Source organism: Trachurus japonicus, chromosome 1 (assembly GCF_045865225.1).
Source record: "Trachurus japonicus isolate A0001 chromosome 1, Traja_1.0".
In the NCBI taxonomy this organism is placed as follows: domain Eukaryota; kingdom Metazoa; phylum Chordata; class Actinopteri; order Carangiformes; family Carangidae; genus Trachurus; species Trachurus japonicus.
This window is the reverse complement of record NC_140907.1, coordinates 14,470,339-14,490,989: the sequence shown is the minus strand read 5'-3', so window position 1 is coordinate 14,490,989 and position 20,651 is coordinate 14,470,339.

Below are 20,651 nucleotides of genomic sequence, written 5' to 3'. Positions count from 1 at the left end.
CTTTCACCATCACTCTGCATGTCTTTAAACATCAGTCAAGCATAAATATCAAATGTCAAACAAACAGAAAACCTCTTGTGACTCTTGGATCAAAAGTAAGAAAGAAAGAAAGAAAGAAAGAAAGAAAGAAAGAAAGAAAGAAAGAAAGAAAGAAAGAAAGAAAGAAAGAAAGAAAGCGGGGACTTTGGGTTTTGACAGCAACCTCATCGGTTGTGTGTGTAATGTGCTTGTGTGAGTGTGTGCGCGCGCTTGTGTGTGTATGAAAAGATGACCGACAGCTCTGAGGTCTTGATTCATCTGGAAGGCTCTGCAGGGTCTCTATAAAAAGATCAAAATCTGATTGATCGCGGACCAGAATTTTCTTTTTTGAAGAGGTCAGAACAACCTGGATTGGCCTCCTTCGTCCTCCTCATTTACACAGCCGCTCCACCGTCTCCAGCTGTGTTCTTACGGCGGGTTAGTCTGACATTGGACTTCTTTCATGCAGCCAATGTACCTGTTTATGCAGCTGCGACATTTAGCTTTAATTCTTATTTTACCTGATGGTGAACTCACAGAGCAATGAATCTACATCTTAACTAGAAAGATGTTTTTCTTTTATGTCTCTGTACATACAGTACGTCTTAATCTGAATTAATCTTTAACATTATTCTACACACTGATGCAAACTTTGGGCCATTAAGCTGCAAATGAAGGGCATATTTTTTTGTCTGAGGCACAAAAAGTCCAATGGGGCAATCAGCCATGGTAAATTGCTGCTTGCTGATGACTAAGTGCTTCACAATTTTGCTGTGGCCACTAAACGGTGCCTCCAAGAGATTCACGTGGAATTGTAGAGTGTTATTTTTATTCCTGTGAGCAAACTGAAATGTGCAACAAGACAGGACACTTCAGTATGTACTGTACTTGAACCCCCTACTGCGATTTAAAGCTACAGTGAATGACTCTGGACCTCTGGCTGGAAAACATGCAATTGACTGAGAAGAAAATCAGAGCTGAGACTGACCTTTAAAAGTCTTATGAGACTTTATGCCAAGATCTCTTTTGTAATTTACATGCACTGTTTCGTCTCACTGAGGACAACATACACCCATTTATTGTTGTTCTCACGAAAGTGCCCTCTGTGTATATACAGTTGTTGTGCAGTGGGCTGCCAATCCATGTACTGTCGATAATGAAAGTGTTTGCACTTGCCAATTATGTCTGCATATGCAGCTTTTTTCCCCATTTGTCTTGAAAGGGGTTGTGTTTTTGTCTTTGTATATTTTGTATCTAGTAGTGTGTGTATGATAATGTATTCTGGCTTCCTGCAGCATATTTTCAGTTCCTTGTTTACTTTGTATGTGTTTTTGGTTGGGCATTGTTTGTGAATTTGCAGTACCTTTCTCTTTTAGGCTAGTGCAACGTGTTTGACAATGTGAGCCACTGTAGATACTGCGACCATGGCAAATATGTTGTTATCATTTTACTACTGCACTCACAATTGCAACTTGTCAAATGAGTTATATTTTTTCTGGCAATTAATAGAAAATATAATGTAATGTAATTATGTTTAAAACACATGTGTAGTTGCAAGCTCGCAGAAAGTTTGCATGAGATAGACTGTGCACTGTATAATAATAAGTCCTAGTGGGTTTAAAGTTCTTTGTTAATGTTGTGTAAAATATCTTTACCATGGAATCTTTACTGTGATGGAAACAATAATACATGTTAAAACAATTGTGAAGGCTTAGATTAAAAAATGGATTTATGTTCTTTAATGTTAAAATCAAAATTGTCAGTAAAGTGCAAAAACTATTTACAAGATTAGGGTAAAAAAAAAAACAACAACAACACAGTTCTTTAATAAGTCTTAAGAGGACACATGGCTCCTCCTCTGCTAGGCCAAGCCATACCTCCTCTCACTTTGTCTGATAATTACCAAGAAAAAGCAATAGTACATATATTTGACATCTGCACTCTTTTCACTCTTCAATCACAATTTGCGTTATATTTTCATAAATTGCTAACATAACCAAACCATAAGAATACCGGTCACATGACCAGGAAAACGCGCCGGATGACCATCAGCGGAAGTGCTTTGTCACGGTTTGGCCGAACATGCAGACAATAGGTGAGTTGTAGCTAATGCAGGTACGTGGACACAGTGGTCAGTTCAGTTGTTTGCAGAACTTCTAAGTGTGCACTGTGCAGCCTTGGTCGATGTGGAAGGAGAAAGGGGGTTTGTTGGCCTGAATATACGTAAAACGAACAGATGTAGTGTGGCACGCGTGGTGTATGTTTATGTGTGTGCGCAGTAGACTACTACGTGACGGAACCGCTGCGTCATACCGTGGTTTCCTGCTGGTCTGACTTTTATTGTTGAGTCATCTTTGCTCTCTGACCTCCTCGGTCCGTGTACTTCGCGGCCATTGGTTTTCCGTTTCAAACAAAAAACAAAAAAACAAAAATTCAGGCTGTTTTTTTCGTTTTTTGGTTTTTGGTTTTAAAACTAAAAAACGAGGAGACCAAAATCAAATAACGGCCAATTTTTAATTTTGATTGTTACAAAATCTCTCTTTTCGTTTTTGATAATAATATTAACGCTGATGACAGACCGGAAGTGTCTGGACTTCAAAATAAAAGCCCAGTGCATTGACTTATAGCCAAGAAAAAAAAAAAAAAACTTGTTTCCCCCTTGTAAATGTTGTGTTTTGAGTAGGTTTTGAGCATATGCATACATTTTCGCAGCTGTTTGCCGCTGATACGTGTGTGTGTTTGTTTATAAATATATATTACGATCTGCTGCAGTAAGGCCACCGCTGGGGGCTGGGTGCATTAGACCATACTTGGCATATTTGGCAGGTGGCAGACCCTTTATGGTTCTTTACTACTCTTTTCAGCCACATGAGATCCAGTCCCAGACCTCGGTTACAGTCAGGGAACTAGTGGAATCACCTCCGCTGTGCGTAATAGTCGCGCGTAATGACAGCTCCTCGCCGGATGAATCTACACAGTTTTCCCACTATGTCGGCCCATTTCAAAACTCATTCCGGCGCCAGCATACAATTTATATTATCATTGTTAAGATTACATCAGTGACATATTTCTTTCCAGTGTGATGTTTACTGAACATTATGTGTAAATCCTCTCTCCACACCCCGGGGATCCAATAACAACTTTTATTCTCAATCCATGCTGTGCATTTACAAAGAATTACCAGCAGGTGTCGCACTGCGAGCATACCCTTGGGGGTCGCCGTTTTACCTGTTCAATCTTTGATGTTTTATCAGAGATGGACAGAGTACTCGACCCCAGTAGGCTACTTGAGTAAGAGTACAAATACTACTGGTCAAATATCAATCAATATCAATCAATCAAATATAAATTGTATGCTGGCGCCGGAATGAGTTTTGAAATGGGCCGACATAGTGGGAAAACTGTGTAGATTCATCCGGCGAGGAGCTGTCATTACGCGCGACTATTACGCACAGCGGAGGTGATTCCACTAGTTCCCTGACTGTAACCGAGGTCTGGGACTGGATCTCATGTGGCTGAAAAGAGTAGTAAAGAACCATAAAGGGTCTGTCACCTGCCAAATATGCCCGGGGTTGGAGATCTCAGGGTCAGAATGAGTCGGGAGTAGGAGTATGGTCTATCATACACCCAGCCCCCAGCGGTGGCCTTACTGCAGCAGATCATAATATATATATATATATATATATATTTATAAACAAACACACACACGTATCAGCGGCAAACAGCTGCGAAAATGTATGCACATGCTCAAAACCTGCTCAAAACACAACATTTACAAGGGGGAAACAAGTTTTTTTTTTTTCTTGGCTATAAGTCAATGCACTGGGCTTTTATTTTGAAGTCCAGACACTTCCGGTCTGTCATCAGCGATAATATTATTATCAAAAACGAAAAGAGAGATTTTGTAACAATCAAAATTAAAAATTGGCCGTTATTTGATTTTGGTCTCCTCGTTTTTTGGTTTTAAAAGCAAAAAACGAAAAACGAAAAAACCAGCCTGAATTTTTGTTTTTTTGTTTTTTGTTTGAAACGGAAAACCAAATTACCAGCTTACTTTCGTTTTTTGACAGTTCTGTTTAAAGGAAAAATCGAATGGCCGCGAAGTACACGGTCCGTGTACCTTTTGTCAGTTTGATATTCCGTTTTAATAAAAAACGGGAAAACGGAAATACCGTGGTTTTTTCCTTTTTTACTTTTCAAACAAAAACCAATAAATGAAAAAACAGAGTCGTTTTTCCGTTTTTGGTTTTCTGAATCAAAAACGAAAAACGAGAAAACCACAGTCAAATAACGGCCCGAATTTGGTTTTTGTAAATGTTCGTTTTTCGTTTCATGTTTATCAATATAACGGCGGGCAGAACGGAAGCGGAAGTGACACGTAATAACTTCAAAATAAAAGCATGCTTATTTTCATCCAGACTACCGTTCTCTTTATACACTCATTTTTACAGTTTATGCTATATAGCCTACATTTATTTCAGTGAACTAAAGTATAGTTGTAGATGCCATGTACTAGTGTTTTGTGTGTGTGTGTGTGTGTGTGTGTGTGGGGTGGGGGGGTGGGGGGGGGGGGTGTCAGGTGGGATGATACGTCACCAAGCGTAGTAAAATCAGCTGTTCTTCACCTGTGACCTGCTATGTTTTAGCTTATCGACATTCCTCTGGAGCTCAGTTTTTATTATTGAAGCGCGTCCGGCCCTATTAGCCATTAATTGTTCCATCCATAGTCGCCCTAACAAGTAGGTTATTTTTAGCTGAGTGTGAATGCATATTGTGGGAAAGTTTTACCCTGCGAACGATACCAGCAGAGGTCCCCATCACACACAAAATAAAAGTAGCGTGCTGCTTACTTTCATACAGCCAAACGTTCACTTTATAGCCTAGCTACAGCCCTACACCAACGTTAATTAAGCATTATACAACAGTTAGTTCCGACCATGAGTGCTGATATACAGTATAACCAACAGCAGTGGGACTTTTTACAGGCGTGTGTGTGTGTGTGTGTGTGTGTGTGTGTGTGTGTGTGTGTGTGTGTGTGTGTGTGTGTGTGTGTGTGTGTGTGTGTGTGTGTGTGTGTGTGTGTGTGTGTGTGTGTGTGTGTGTGTGTGTGTGTGTGTGTGTGTGTGTGTGTGTGAGAGAGAGAGAGAGGTTACACCTAACAGGGCCTAATGCATTTTAAACAGGAAAAAGGCCTTATACTCCATTTTTACTGTAGGCCTACTATAACATCACTTTGGTCCATAGGTTCGGTCAATACTTGGTACAGTTGACTTCAGGTCCACCCTGGCTACTTCCTCAGTCATGATCAAACATTTTTACTGCATTATTTTGGAGAAATTAAGTCTCAAAATTGCATTTTTTGCTTTTTTAAACATGACAAAAAGGTCTAATACTCCATATTTACTGTACAATAACATCACTTTGGTCCATAGGTTCGGTCAATACTTGGTACAGTTGACTTCAGGTCCACCCTGACTACTACTCCCTCAGTCATTACCAAACATTTTTACTGTATGATTTTGGAGAAATTAAGCCTCAAAGTTGCATTTTTTTATTTATTTATTTTTTTAACAGGAAAAATTGCCTTATACTCTTTATTTACTGTACTATAACATCACTTTGGTCCATAAGTTTAGGAAATGGTTGGTACAGTTGACTTCAGGACCATCCTGACTACTCCCTCACTCAATATCAAACATTTTACTGTATCATTTTAGAGAAATTAAGCCTCAAATTTGTAAAAAAAAAAAAAAAAAAAAAAAAAAAAAAAAGTTTTGCAAAGCCTAATGTTCCATCTTTACTGTACAGTAATATCACTTTGGCCTAAAGTTCTGACAATGGTTAGTGTTGACCTCGGGAATATCCTGACTACTCACCCATGCAGTGTCAAGTATTTGGACTGTATAATTTTTGAGAAATGAATCCATTAATTTTGTTCAATATTCACGCAAATGTATCAATCCCTATGATACATAATTTTTGACAAAAGTTGATAAAGTTGTTTCCAGGACCATCCTTACAACCCACTGATCCACTATTAAGCATTTTCCTGCATCATTTTAGAGAAATTCAGCTATACAGTTCCATTTTTACATAGAAAGAGGCCTTATGCTCGGTATTTATTCTCATTTAGAGGCTTAATTTCTCTAAAATGACAGAGCTTTTCCAGTGCAAGTCCAAGGAAAGACAACTTCTAGGCTTAATTTCTCCAAAATGATACATTAAAAATGTTTGAAAATGACGGAGGGTGTAGCCTAGGATACTCCTGAAGTCAACTGTACCAACCATTGTCAGAACTTATGGGCCATAGTGATGTTACAGTACAGTAAATGTAGAGTATTAGGCCTTTTTCCTGTTTAAAAGAAGCTAAAGATGCAAATTTGAGGCTTAATTTACAGTAAAAATGTTTGATCATGACTGAGGAAGTAGCCCTCGTGGTCCTGAAGTCAACTGTACCAATGACAGAAGTTATGGACCAAAGTGATGTTACTGTACAGTAAAACTGGAGTATAAGGCCTTTTTCCTGTTTAAAATGCATTAGGCCCTGATAGGTGTAACCACCACTCTATAGAAGTGATTGCTGTCGGAAGATAGAACTATTTAAGACTTATATTAACACAAACATTCCCCTTACTTCTGCTTTAATGATGTGAAAAAAAGTGTTGAAAACACCTCATTACACTAACAGCCAATAAACAATGGTTATACACACACACACACACACACACACACACACACACACACACACACACACACACACACACACACACACACACACACACACACACACACACGCCTCGATTGCCTCCGTATTATCCTCGTCTTATTTTGAAAACCGGAAGTCATCTCGCTTGATTCTACACTAGCGCTAGCTTTGCCGGTGGACTCGGAGCATTCGCCGTAAAAAGTTCTCTGATACGGGCGCAGTTAAAATGACTGTGCGGCTGGCTTGACTCCGCGAAGACGAACGACGGCTCATTTGACCGCAGTTGTATGGGGAGGGAGCGTGGCTCTGACTTTACAGTCTATGCTTCCTACTGTCCAGCTGAACAGCGGAGTGATAATGCCTGTAAAAAGTCCCACTGCTGTTGGTTATACTCAGAGCGATAGATATAACATCGCTCTGGTTATACTGTATATCAGCACTCATGGTCGGAACTAACTGTTGTATAATGCTTAATTAACGTTGGTGTAGGGCTGTAGCTAGGCTATAAAGTGAACGTTTGGCTGTATGAAAGTAAGCAGCACGCTACTTTTATTTTGTGTGTGATGGGGACCTCTGCTGGTGACGTTCGCAGGGTAAAACTTTCCCACAATATGCATTCAGCTAAAAATAACCTACTTGTTAGGGCGACTATGGATGGAACAATTAATGGCTAATAGGGCCGGACGCGCTTCAACAATAAAAACTGAGCTCCAGAGGAATGTCGATAAGCTAAAACATAGCAGGTCACAGGTGAAGAACAGCTGATTTTACTACGCTTGGTGACGTATCATCCCACCTGACACCCCCCCCACCCCCCCACCCCACACACACACACACACAAAACACTAGTACATGGCATCTACAACTATACAGTTGACTGAAATAAATGTAGGCTATATAGCATAAACTGTAAAAATGAGTGTATAAAGAGAACGGTAGTCTGGATGAAAATAAGCATGCTTTTATTTTGAAGTTATTACGTGTCACTTCCGCTTCCGTTCTGCCCGCCGTTATATTGATAAACATGAAACGAAAAACGAACAAATGAATTTACAAAAACCAAATTCGGGCCGTTATTTGACTGTGGTTTTCTCGTTTTTCGTTTTTGATTCAGAAAACCAAAAACGGAAAAACGACTCTGTTTTTTCATTTATTGGTTTTTGTTTGAAAAGTAAAAAAGGAAAAAACCACGGTATTTAAGTTTTCCCGTTTTTTTATTAAAACGGAATATCAAACTGACAAAAGGTACACGGACCGTACACGGACCCTCCTCCCTACGCGGGTTTGTTGTTATAACAACAATACACTTTTCACTCCTCTTTAATCCCATCAGAATTACAATATCTTGGCAAAATTGTGTTTTTTTGTTCTTGTTTTTTTTTTTTGCTTCTGTGTGTCATCATAGGGTATCTGCTTGGGAGAGCACTCTCAGCTTTTTCTGAAATCTCCTTTTTTCATTCATAAAATTGTATCAGCAATAACTGAGGTTGTGTGACCAAGGTACGTTTTATCAGTCTGTTTTCTGGGAATAATTGACATAAGGAGAAACCAGAAACAAGCCGTTTTTTCGTTTTTTCGTTTTGGAAAAAAAAACGGAAATCAAAATTTCAGTTTGTTTTCTCGTTTTTGGTTCTTATTTAACAAAACGAATTTACCACTCAATATTTTGTTTCCGTGGGTGGGCGGGTCCTAGTGTGCTTCCTTGCCCTGTGCCCTTCAAAATAAAAGTTCCTCAATTTAATAATGTCGACAAAAATATTACTGTAGGCTAGTAGGCTACAGACACTAGCAGACATAGAGGACCCCATCACCCACAGTCAAGACTGACACGGCTTCAGATAACAATAATAGTAGGCTATTCATAATGAAAATGAAAACTTATGAAGTTATGATGACTTCAGTGTAGATGTTTAGCCACAAGGTGGCGCAGTTATTACACGAAGAGTAGATCTGAGGGCTTTACTACGACGGAGGCTCACAACATATCGTGTGTATTATTGAAAGCGAGGGGTGTGCCTATAGGCTAGTGAGTAGGCTACAGAGTGTCTACTCTGTACAGTGACTGTACAGTAACTTCGTTCAATATAGATACTACTTCAAAGTGGCCATTTCACTCGTGGGGAGCGAGATTCACGCAACGCGTGAAATGTGAGTGACAGTGATCACAAACGAGAGCATTATGACTGATAGCTCCCCTGGTAGAACAGCTCCCTCATTAAGCTGATTCATCCGCTAGTGTGGGTTCGAGTCTCAGTTTAGGTTGTACCATTAATTAATGTGTTTTCTTTTCTCATCATCATTATGATCACATAAGGCTTAAGTTTGAGCAAATAAATGAGCAAATGCAGGGCCGGCTCTAGCCATTTTGGTGCCCTAGGCGAGATTACTCTCAGGCGCCCCCCCAACAATGATCATAATGATCATAACGATAACATAACAGTGTATCTCTATGTCCCCTCTGACCCTGAGATACACAACTTGCACAACAATCAGTAAAATTGCATTGAGTAAATCCTGGGTGAAGACATGAAAAAATTAGTCTCTTCACAATCATGAGAACAAACTGTTGTGGTGCTTGAAATGGGTATACGAAAGTCTGGGCTTCACAAAAGCAGTGGAATATACTGTATGATATAAGGCGATAAGTGTGGAAAAAAAATTGTGAAATTGCTTTTTGAGCATAAATGTTAGGCCTAACTGTCATTCTCACCAAATGTCTCAAATGTGGGATAACAGAAGCTAAATGTTGACCTCATTGACTTCAACTTCATGAGATGTGTGTAGCCCGAAATGAGAAATTTTCTCCAAATATCAACTAAGTAGACAAAAAACACACAAAATGTACAATATTTAGCCTATATAATGTACCCTATATGTGTTGCCACTGTGGTACTGTTTGAGAGGTAAAAAACAAAACAAAAAAACTAGTTTGATAGCTCAGCAGGTCTGAATACAGAGCTGGAGCTGATCTGGAGCTGTGGCCCACTGGCCCTGCTGTCTGAGCAGGCTGAAATCTCTACTCTCTCTTCTTTTTTCATAATCTTCCTCATCAAATGAGTCAGAACTTTAAACCTCTGAAGCACCATCATCATCCTCACTGCTTCTCTCTCTCTCTCTCTCTCTCTCTATCTCTCTCTCTCTCTCTCTCTCCCTCTGAACGACTCTGCTGTTTCGAGGCGCTTCACAGTTGTTGTTTTGATTGACAGGTCGTCAAGGGCGTGTGGCCGTGCGTATTTGAAAGAGGAGAGTCTCCCAATCACAGTAGTTGAACCACATATCTACTGCGTAAATGACCGAAATATGAAAAAAAAAAAACATTGAGACGGTTGCGCAGACGCGCCGGCATTTGTGCCACACATCTAAATAAAAATGTGGCGTTTCTAACAAGAAAGCGGCTTGAGAGCATTCCTGCTGCAGACAGGTAGGTAGCCTATCTGCTGTGTGTGTGTGACTATACACAATTTAGGAACATGTTTGTCATTGTTTATTTATTTGTTTTGGGGTTTTTTTCTACACAGAAAACACTAAGTGAGGGGGCGCAGCGGACATAAATCATTATTATTATCTTTTTTTTTTTTTTTTCCCTTGACTGGCGGCGCCCCTCCAGCAGTTGGCGCTCTAGGCGACCGCCTATATCGCCTATGCCTAGAGCCGGCCCTGAGCAAATGAGCATTAATTCTCCGCCGGGCCGAGGCACCAACTTCCCTGCTTGTGTACATGTTTATAGGGATGTGAACGTGTACTTAAATATGTACACGTGTACACTGTGCATTTTCCTGGCCAGCACAGGTACCAGGAGACCAAGACCCCCTGTCATGTCGGTCCTCCACCCTTACTGATCCGCCGCAAGTTGCAAGAGCCCCGCGGAGCCCAGTCTCTCCCTCCTCTCCCACACTTCAGCACCTGTCCTGGGCTGTCAGTCTGCAGGGAAGGCGCGTGTCATAAGCCGTTGCAGACAAATACGTACACAAGCAGGGAAGTTGGTGCCTCGGCCCGGCGGAGAATTAATGCTCATTTGCTCATTTATTTGCTCAAACTTAAGCCTTATGTGATCATAATGATGAAAAGAAAACACATTAATTAATGGTACAACCTAAACTGAGACTCGAACCCACACTAGTGGATGAATCAGCTTACTGAGGGAGCTGTTCTACCAGGGGAGCTATCAGTCATAATGCTCTCGTTTGTGATCACTGTCACTCACATTTCACGCGTTGCGTGAATCTCGCTCCCCACGAGTGAAATGGCCACTTTGAAGTAGTATCTATATTGAACGAAGTTACTGTACAGTCACTGTACAGAGTAGACACTCTGTAGCCTACTCACTAGCCTATAGGCACACCCCTCGCTTTCAATAATACACACGATATGTTGTGAGCCTCCGTCGTAGTAAAGCCCTCAGATCTACTCTTCGTGTAATAACTGCGCCACCTTGTGGCTAAACATCTACACTGAAGTCATCATAACTTCATAAGTTTTCATTTTCATTATGAATAGCCTACTATTATTGTTATCTGAAGCCGTGTCAGTCTTGACTGTGGGTGATGGGGTCCTCTATGTCTGCTAGTGTCTGTAGCCTACTAGCCTACAGTAATATTTTTGTCGACATTATTAAATTGAGGAACTTTTATTTTGAAGGGCACAGGGCAAGGAAGCACACTAGGACCCGCCCACCCACGGAAACAAAATATTGAGTGGTAAATTCGTTTTGTTAAATAAGAACCAAAAACGAGAAAACAAACTGAAATTTTGATTTCCGTTTTTTTTTCCAAAACGAAAAAACGAAAAAACGGCTTGTTTCTGGTTTCTCCTTATGTCAATTATTCCCAGAAAACAGACTGATAAAACGTACCTTGGTCTTGTGTGACCTTTGCTACTTTTTTAATTTCATGCTTCACTGTACAGTAACACAGTGGCCAACTGACAGCTGGTCTGTTTGGTAACTTAAGTTGTATCACTTGTATCTAAATTAAGGAAGACTATAAAATGTAAACATATATTTTTACACAATACTGCAATACTATACACTAGACGAATATGTCAATTCTGCGTTGGTGTGAGGAGATGTCGTATGTGTCTCCTTCTCTGTGTGAGTGTCAAATTTAAATCTATGACTCATGACCTGTTGCATCATGTGAATGTTACCCAAACCCATCATTTTGCTCAATGACCTACTTAGTTACATGTGGAGATTTATCGTTACAAGAACAACATGGGTGCATATCATTTTGTGTGTGTGTGTCACATCCAGTTACATAGGAACAACTCACTGTCCAGATGAAGTTGGGCTGAGATCTGCTTTGTCCCATTTGTTGGCTTAATTTAGATGGATATGTGTATATATAGCCTGTGCGTGCAGATGTGCATGTGCTTGTGTCCGTGTGGCAACTGTGTAAATTGTATTGTTCATGCACGCACAGCGATCAGCCACAACAACATTACAGCAGGTAACTGGTTTTGCTGTTTGTCTCTGAGTGTATGTGCCTGTTGTGTGTCTGTTGCGTGTGTGTGAGCTTGGTCCAAAAATAGGATGTCTGGATGAAATCAGATTGTTTGCTGGTCATGAAAAGATTTTAAGGAACAGATGCACTTTTCTTTCTGCTAAATTAGTGTCAAGGGGAACGTGATGTCCAATGGAGGTGTGAGATATGTGTTCTTAATTTTTGTGGATGACTGTGGTTTGCCCTTGTGTGCATGTGCACTTGAATGTGTGTCTGTCTACTTGTATTCCTGCACGTGCCGTTCGCAGTAAGTGCATGCAAGCTCTGCGTGTGTTTGCCTTGTGTATGTGTTCGCAATGAACATTTTCCCCACCGTGCTGTCTTTGCTCTCGACCCAGTGTTTTTTTTTTTTTTTTACGTCAGATGGTTCATTGTTTACTTGTGCAGAACACCAAATGTGTGTGTTTAGTTCATAGAAAATGGAGGTTTTTCTTGTGTGTGTGATGTGTAAAGTCACCTGTGGTCTCACTGTTTAACATCAACATCTAATTAACACATTTACTGTAGTCAGAGTCTCTCAGTTGAAATCTAGTTTATTGGTTCTACTCCTTTTAGTGTTTGGTCAAATTCACATGACTTATTAAACCTTTACATGAAAATACTTAGCTTGTAAATGCCAAACAAGAAATCCAGACGTAGTAGCAGCCTCCTTCAGAGTAATTTAAATACCTTTTCTTTAGATGCAGTGTGTCAGCTGTGTAGTATCAGACCAAATTAATCCTTTGAGTGAGGATGACTAATCAGGTGAATAAGAGTTCCTTTATTATAGGTGATAAGAAACGACAAGCTGTGAAAGATCAACTCAAGCAGCATTTGATTTGTGTTGTGTCATCACCTATCTTTCATCAGTTAGGTGGCTCTCATTAGCAGGAATTGAAAGATCATATCAGAACCCACAGTGAGAACTATTCATGAATAAGATTCAATTCATTGAGCAGAAAAAAATGTCAGAAAATTAGATAATTATGTGGAAACTGAGTTGAGATGGAACAGTCCACAGTGACTGCTTCTGACTTTTATAAATGAGTTTCCCATACTAGCATCTGAACTCTTATGAATCATCAGCCAGCTGGTGAGAAGTAAAAATAAAATTTGAAGTCTGAACTTTTTTTCCTTCTGTATTGTTAAATATAGCATCATTTCAGAATGGCTTTTAAATTGGCTCTGTCATCTTCAGAGGATGATCCCCCTTGAAGAGTAAGCCACCTCCATTTCAGGTTCCCCACTCTTCAAAGGGCATCCTCCAATTGTCCTTCTTTCCACTATAATTGGAAATCACGTTAGACCCAGTCACCAAACATCTTGACTTCTCCTTCCTCCAATACCCTTGGCCACTTCAGGGCTGTGCTTGGAAAACACAAACAACACTCAAATGTAATGGAAATAGCAATCCACTTATTAGTATAAAAAAGCTACGCAGGGTCCCCTAGCTTTCAAGCAATTATTAGAAGAAGTGAGGATGCAGGGTGGGATTTGCCAGTCTGGTGATCAGGGTTGCCAGGTGTTATATAAAAACAAAGGTTACATAACTACACACACACACACACACACACACACACACACACACACACACACACACACACAAATAGTGACAGGAAACTGAAGCAGCAGAACATAATGTAAAGCTGTCAGGCTCTCTCAGAAATGAGAGCCATCTGGGTATAGTTTTCTGAGCACAATGAACCACATACAGTATATCAGGCACCAGTTTTACCTCCAGCGCACTGACCCCTATGCTAATGCAGAGCATAGATGGTGGATGGAGACCTAAAGATTTACAGAAACACAGTGAATGAGCACAAATTACCAAGAATTCCCCTCCTTTCTCCCAGGACCTGAAAGGTATGATGCATGGGAGTGCAATATACATGTGCAAGATAAAGAGATTACTTTTTGCCGTGAGACAATCAATGGCCCATTCATGCGAGAGTTGGAGGCAATTGCAATCCTCCAGAGACAGTGTGTTATGTAACAAGTACAGTATATGAAGCTCTATTGATCCATTTGAGATTCAAAGGGGTTTGATTTACATCTGGCTCAGTGTGTTCTCTTACAGTGCACCCCCCCAAAACTTGGACACTGACCATTCGTCAGCTTGGTTTCATACATTTATATGCAATTACACAGACAGATGTCGAGCTATTGATTCCGTATTACTTGGAACGGATCAATAAACTATGCATATTTCATAGATGGGATCCTGGAAATACAAAGATGTCTTCCATATGAGGGTAAAATGCAGGAAGCACAAGCAATTTTGTGACAAATAATTGGTTTTCTATGAACTAATAAAATGTGTTGGACACAACTACACAGACTCTGGCCACTTTAAAAGGGCTTTGATCTAATAATGGACCCGTTTTCCTTTGATGATGTGAGTAAGAGCTACATTGGCAGGCAGAATCACTAAGCCCATGCAAACGGATGCCAGGGGACTTTGTGTTTTAGATATGGAGTCAGTACCCGGATTTTCTGCTTTAAAGGACCTCAGGTGTTCTACCTACATGAAATTTAAATTTTCTTTACCCATTATCCTTGTTCTTGGACTCGCTGATGGCCAAACATCTACTCTTCTTGTTTTCCTCCAGGATGTGGTTATATGAACAATAGCAGCCATCAATACTTCCTGATCACGAGGTCAATCCTACTCCCTCTCAAATGTTGACTGGCCAGTGGTAAGTCCTCTAGTCTAGACAATAGGCCCTGATTGGAAACAATGTTCACTTAGTGCCAACATCCCTCTTTCAAATGTCGTGAGCTTTTCCTAAACTTAATCAAGTCATTTCTGCACCTAAACCAGGTTATGACCATTATTACAGTAACCATGACAACTAAGGAAGTACATCACTGACAGTATAGTCTATTATGTTTATTTAGGTTACCTTAGCAACCAAGGTCCAGTACACTTACTATTTCAGGAGACCCTCCTAGGCTGTGTGTCATTTGTGATGGTTGAAAAAAACTATTAGCATGGTTGTTCAGGTTGGAGTACTTGTTGATAATGTTACAAATCTAACCAACCTGGTTTAAACCTGCACAGCTAAACGTTAGATTATCCTATCCTCGGTATGCACTTCCATAGAAGCTGTGCACTGCACTTTACACAGCTAAACTGAAAAATACAAGTTCCTTCAGTGGGACGTGCTAAACTGTACTGGTTTTGCTAATATTTGATGCTGCAACTGAAGTCAGCCTCAAGGGCCCATTTCCCTCTGAAACACAAATATTTACAAGCATCTTATGTTCTGGCTTTTTTCAGTTTGATATGAGAGAAGAGTTGAGGGTTAGGAGTCGGACTAAGTGGTTGATTTTGCTAATGTACAGTGGAGTACTTGTCTCCTCCCCTGAGTTCAGCGGGGTTAAGTGTAATGGAGGGTCCGGGGGCACTCACTCACCCATAACAGATGTGCAAACCTGACTGCTAAGCGATCATTGACCTCTTGGCACAACAACTGTTTGCATCATCCCCCGCCGTGTGGGGAGACCAGGGTTCGAACCCCACCTGGGGCAGTCCGTACTGAAACACAACGCAGAGGGCCAGATAACATGTGACATGTGAAACCAGTAAATTCATTACAGGTGGCAGGCCAATGTGTGTGAGGATCATGAATAAAAATGAAATGTGAATATTTCCCTTCGCAAGTCGATTTACGGTGTGCGCCCATAAATTTTCTGCTTGCGCTCCTAAAATTTGTGTTATTTTTGTGTGTGCTCCTAGTAAAAGAAATTAGTCTGGAGCCCCGATCCATGGTTGCATCAAAGGAGTGTGCACCATTTGAACCAAAAATTAACACAGTACAGTCTGATTCCTAGCACTGAAGGGTCATCTGGACTTACACACAGCAACCATCCAATCCATTCTCAGTGTACTGAATATGCATTGGGTATTTGATTGTGTTGGCTTATAATATGTCACAAAATCATGCCCATACACACATCTTTTCTTCATATTTGTTTTCTTCATTACCCCAACCCTAACCCTAACCCTACAGTAACCCTTCTCATTTTAACTTTACATTTCTTGCCATCATGTGCTGTGCTGTGCCTGTGGCTCATTCTCTTCTCCTCTCAGTGTATTTAGTGCTCTCTGGTGCCAGTTTGCCTTTGCACACACTAGCAAGTGCTCCAGTATCCACTCCATGTTTAGGTGTGTAAATTGCTTCATTGACGTTGCCTTTTGCCTTCCCCCTTTGATTAATGTTCCTCACATGATAGATTACCTACAAAGATCCCGCCTCTTGAGTCCTCACCTCGTTGTTGTGATGAGATTTTTAGGTGAACTCTTGAACGGATAAATGTGAAAACAGCCTCAACGTGCCACACACTGCACAGTGAAGGTGAAACAATAACAAGCAAAATCCAGTTTGGAGAGGAATGATACTTTTAGTACACATTCAGCTATAAATCTATTTTTTTTTTAAATATTTAAAAAATGACTCTAGTGCTCTGTCAGCCCATTCAGTAATCCTGCACACTGCAGGATGACAGGCAGGCTTGTTCAGCTGTGAGACTGGAAATAGCACTTTCCTTTTTTAAAAGAAACACTTACTCTCCTTTGCTCACCTTTGATACCTGCAAAACATGTTAATTTAATCAGTCTGACTAAAGCTGCCAATTATTCTCCTAAATATGTCCAAATCTATCTTGCCAGCAAACAGCTAAACTGCATTTTATCATCCCTAACTGCTGTATTCTAATATATTCAAGATAAAGAGGTGAACATGTTCAAAAAATATTCTTCGAAAAGGATCTATACTTAAATGTATGTGATCTTGTACACTTTTACTGGAATTCTGAACTCATTTTAAATTGCTAATGTACTCGGTTCTGTAACTAGAGTGGATTTGTCACTTGGATTTTGTAAAAAGCTTGAGAACATGATTTGACAGGTGAGGATTATAACATGTGGTCTCCCAGGGAAACCAAAGATAGGAGTGTACAGTACTGCAGAGGTGCACACACTCATACACACACACTTATACAAACATGTCTGGCTGATATCTGTGAACTGTTTGAATGCACCACAATGTCCTTGTAAGAACAAAGCCTGAAGGTTGAATATACAATGTAAAGGGCCACATACTATATTTTTTATGAGGTCAACAATCTATTGTGTCATGGCTCACCTGAGTGCTGAGTGCAATTTCAGATGCTTTCATTTAGGCCTTCAGTCACTTGTTTGGTCTTATAGGTTTCCACAGAGCGCACAGGGAGGGACATGGGCATGTGCACATGGACCCTATCTTAGGCATGTAATAACTTAGGTCCCTTATATCTCCATGGGAGAGATGAGATCGAAATGTTTTACAGAGCCATCAAAAAGGGACAGTTCTCAACAACTTTTACACTTAGTCTGTCAAAAAGAAAGGGAAAAGTGACGCCCCATATTTTATCTTCACTGCCAGACCTGGAAGTGAGACTTAAACAGAGTGTGCAATCAAGCATGCTGCACCGAAGCACTGTAATTCTAATATTTAGGTGTCTTACGATGTCACACTGAAGACTTGTTGACAGACTTGTCGACAGGCTTTCTGAAGGCAGTGTCTGAAGACAAATGGCTTCATCTTCCGTTTGCAGAACAGCAGCATTGGTGCTCATTTTTATTCATATCTTTCAACACTTTTACTTCACTTCAATATTTTTCTTTCTCAGAAGAAAGCAGCCGAGGCACAGCTCCATCTTCCTATTGGGTTATTCATGTATTCTTTACAAAACAGCCTGTTAGAAGTCTGGCTGGATCAATACTAAATGTACAGAAAATAGATTAGGTTTTTCTTTTGGCATGCAACTTTGTGAATTAAAAAAAAAAATGAAGTCAGTGTTGTCAGTGGGAATGTATGAGTCAGTCATGATACTCTCTGATCTGCTATAAATGTCCACAGTGTGGAGGAGGGATCGAGTGTTTAATTAAACCTGCAATGATGTTACCTGACATATTTACAGACTGCACACAGACATTATAGTGTATTCAGTGTTTGAGCTACCACAGCTCTATGTAGTATAGTGACCTACAAGGAACATACTGTGTAAACTGGAGCAGTTAGACGTAAAATATATGTTGCTTCTTTAAGTGGAAATAACAGTAATGTACTTACTTGGACTTTACTTTTTTTCGTTTCAACCTTTATTAAACATAGCTTGCAAGAGATAAATATTACAAAGTTACAGTATTTCCTCCAAATTTAGCTTATTTTTTCAATCAATGCATTATTGTCAATCAACTGGCAGTATTCAAACAGAATTATTTTCTTTTTTACTTTTTTGAAGAACGTTAAATATCAAGTATGTGCAAAAGGTCAGGATTGATGTAAGCAAAAACAAAAAAGGACTTCAATTAATAATCTCTGGTCGATTTCATCTTGTTTCTGCTTCCCAAGGTGTTTGTTTATTTCAACATTGTCAACATTATGCAAAAAAGAAAAACGCTTCTACAGGAAAATCAAAAACTGATGAAACTGCTTTTGCAATTAAATGTTTCCCTGCGCTATAGCAACAACTAATAGAAGATTATAGCTGCTGCGCAGCGATGGGTCGGGTCCGGGCTACTTTTGGGCAAATTTAGGCAATTCTGAGCAACAAACAGGAGAATAGGAAGACAAGACAGTTGACCTTATAATGTTCAATTTGCACCAGTTGAGGATTGAACCCACAATCTCTAGAACCAAAGACCGTTGTCTATCGCACTGAGCTAATTGACAAGTGGCAGATCAATAGTGGCTTCACAAATTGTGTAAGCCATTCACTGTCGTGTAGGCAGAAAAAGAAAAATCAGTTTTTGAGGTAAAATAATGATATGTATTTGTCAAACATCTACTATGAGTCTAAGATGTTAGGAGCCTTCGCACATGGTCCAGTCCAAGCTATTTGGATTTTTAAACTTAGAAGCTTGCTGTGATGCCACCATTAGGACAATTGTCTTGTGTTTCATGTTGAGGACATTTGACATTTTGATCTGTCATCATCATCATCATCATCACCCTGGCTGGGTCTCGAACTCACAACCTCTGACACCAAGAACCAGCGCTTAACTCAGTGAGCTAATTATCTGGAAGTGAGACCTGCTGTGTGTCTTCTCAAATAGACTCAGGGAGTCAGTGTCCGGGCAGCTGTTGTGAACGCAGATTTCTGTTATCTAAACAAAAATCTGTTAATACATAAATTGCATTTAGACAGCAAAATAGCTTGAGGACATCTGACATTTGACATTTGATCTGTCATTATCATCATCACCCTTGCTGGGTCTCGAACTCACAATCTCTGACACCAAGAACCAGCTCTTAACTCACTGAGCTAATTAGCTGGTAGTGAGAACTGCTGTGTAGCTTCATTTATCCACTCAGGTGAGCCAGTGCCCGGGCAGCTGTTGTGATGAAATGGTCAAAAGTCAGAAATTCAGTCATCTAAACAAAAATCTGATAATACATAAATTGCATATTGACAGCATGGAAATGTTGGTGATTTGATTTTAATGATAAGTGTTTTGCTTCATAAGAGAAAATATGATGTTTATAAATTCCACACTCACATTGGCTGCAGTTGTTCCCATGAGAGCAGAATTCAAAATATTCTCAAAAATTCAGTTTTTTAATTAAAATTCTGATATTTGCCAAACTTCATCAACCATGACTCCAGAATATTGTCATTTTTTTTCAGGAAGATTGAAAATGTATTTAGCAAGAATTTGATGGTATATGTTTACAGTAGTGTTTACAGTCAAACGTTTTCATGCACTGTTGGCTCAATTTTTGCTTAATCAAAAATCCGAGAAACAAGTTTTGTGGAGGACAGTCTGGAGATGCTCTGTAGCAAGTTTGGTGTCAATTGAGCAAAAATTGTGGGAGGAGATACATTTTAAAAGTTTTACAGTTATCGAAAAAAACAGAGTGATGGACTTCATAATTTGTAATAAGTTTAAGTGGACAAAAGTTTCAGCAGTATTGAGGCTACATTGTGGTGAAGTTTCAACACTGTAGCATCTACCGTTGGTTTGGTAGGAATTTTTAAAGTTTTTAAATTTAAACGCTTATTGTGCCCCCCCTAGGAGGGGGGGGCACATGTCCTTGGAGTTGAGTGAATCTGGCATGGGGTCGGATGTTTCTGTGAAGTTTGGTGAGTTTTCGCCCATGGGAAGTATGACTTCCTTGGAAGAAGAAAGAAAGAAAGAAAGAAGAAGAATTCCTAGGAATACAATAGTGTCCCGGCAGCTTAGCTGCCCGGACCCTAATAAAGCCAAACAGTAGAGGACCCAACGTGTCTGTCGGCGTCTTACAGGTCTGATTCATTCCCAGTCGCCTGATGGTTGATTCACCTCCCGACATATTTGGGGATGTGTTACTTGGACTTTACTTTTATCAGATGTGAATGTCAGAGATACAACTGTCTGGCAGATTTAAAATGAATAGAAAATTAGCCTCACCTCACAAAAT